Genomic DNA, 2,155 nt, shown 5'->3' with positions numbered 1-2,155 from the left:
GCTCCTTGCATGGAGCCTGCTTCTCCTGTCTCTGCCTCTCTCTGCCTCTCTGCCTCTCATGAATAAGTAGATGGAATATTTTAAAAAGAAAAAGGAAAAGCCCTTGCCAGAACCTACCAGGTAGTTTGATTAGTTACCCCAGGTTGAGGTTTGGACATTTTTTAAGTTTCCTAATTGACTCTAGTGTGCATTCAGGATTGCAAATGATAGTTTGAGATATGTTGGCCTAAGGTGACACCTGTATTCTTAGGACCTAAATCTCTTGCATGCTGGTGACATCCTCTTTCCACCCTTTCTGTGGTTCCTAGACACCACCACTTCAGCATACTGGCCTGTGCTGGGCTGGGATGCTATCTAAGTATCTCACCACCACTTCCTCCCCCAACCCCAACAAAATCTAACAAACCCCACCAGACACACACACACACACACACACACACACACACACTCACACACACACACACCAACAGAGAATAGGGAGGGAGAGAAAGAAAGAATTATTTCACCTAAGGAGATTTTTAAAGATTCAGTTTCCCAGCCTAGGATAAGGTGAAGAAATTTGGCTTTCTTTAAAATTTTCTAGTTTTCAAGCACTTTGTCCTGTATGACCCTGTATACCCCATACTCTTCTCCCTTTGCACAAGCTCAGATTATTTTCTCACCTGAGACAACTTTTCAAATTGAAAAATGCAAATGCTTGGGTTAGTTTAAGTAAATCAATAGAGTAGATAGCCTAAATTCTATGATGGTTGAATAGATTTTAAATCAAGGTATGACTTTTAGATGCTCCTTTCTGTGGGGAAAAGGCTGAGCTGAGAATAGAAAATTATCTTTTGGTGCATCAGTAGATAGAATTCAAGTCACACATTTACAGCTAATTGCTTCTGAGAGTATAGTTTTATCTAATCTTCCATTTTTTACAATTCCTCATTTTTACCAACCCTACCACTATCATAACTTCCCTCTACAAAAAAATTACACTCTTTATCAAAGAATTCATAATGAATTCCTACTAGTCTTATGTAGGCAGTTAATTAGTACTGTTTGGCTAAATTTTTATAGTTTAATGGGGATCAAAACACCAAGCTAAAATAATTAAGTCCCTATAGTAGAACTCCATAGACTAACAAGAAAATGAGTAGAGGATGGAAACTTGGGAGAATGTGGAAATTAGTCTCTATATTAATTTTCTATTGCTGTCCTGTTTAATCCTTTCACCCTGAGCACTGGTAGGACCTGTGAATATGATAGAATAATCACCCCTTTGATGATTTTGTTATAATGGTTCTCCCTCTTAGCAGACTTAGAAATATTGAGAGACAGAGGGAGATATATTCTCCTGTTGACCTTGAAGAAGCTGTCAGGTTGGGAGAGAGCATGTGATTAGAACTGGAGGGAGATTTCTAGGAGCCAGGAATAACATCTGACTGACAACCAGCAACAAAATGGGAACTTCAGTTCTATAGCCACAAGGAACTGAATTCTGTATACAACCTGAATAAACCAAAAGAGGACCTCAGATTCTAGGTAGGAATGCAGCCCTGTTGACTTCTTGCTTCTGGTTCAAGAGGAAGAAAAAACAACACCAGATTAAAACTCAGATCTGCATCAAAGAATAAAGAGCAAGTAAATGGTAAACATGTGGACAAACATAAAAAAAACTGTCCTTTTCCTGAACACTTAATGCAAAATTACAACATGTATCATAGGATTATAGTATTTGTAGATATAAAATGTAAGACAACAATAGCACAAAGAGCAGAGAGGTATGCCATTGTAAATTCTTACATTTAACATGGAGTGATACAATGTTAACTCTGGACAGACTCTCATAAACTTAGGATGCATATTTTTTAAAAGATTTTATTTATTTATTTATTCATGAGAGGCAGAGAGAGAGAGAGAGAGAGAGAGAGAGAGAGAGACAGGCAGAGGGAGAAGCAGGCTCCATGCAGGGAGCCCGATGTGGGACTTGATTCTGGGTCTCCAGGATCACACCCTGGGCTGAAGGCAGCACTAAACCGCTGAGCCACCCAGGCTGCCCTAAGATGCGTATTTTAATCCCTAGAGTAAATAACAGGGACAGACAGAGAAATGTAAAAATGATTAGCTAAAAATATAATAAAGGATTTTTCTCACTTTTTTTTTCCTTTTC

The sequence above is a fragment of the Vulpes lagopus genome, chromosome 3 (genome assembly GCF_018345385.1).
Source record: "Vulpes lagopus strain Blue_001 chromosome 3, ASM1834538v1, whole genome shotgun sequence".
NCBI classification, from domain to species: Eukaryota; Metazoa; Chordata; class Mammalia; order Carnivora; family Canidae; genus Vulpes; species Vulpes lagopus.
Note: the sequence above shows the minus strand (reverse complement) of the source record.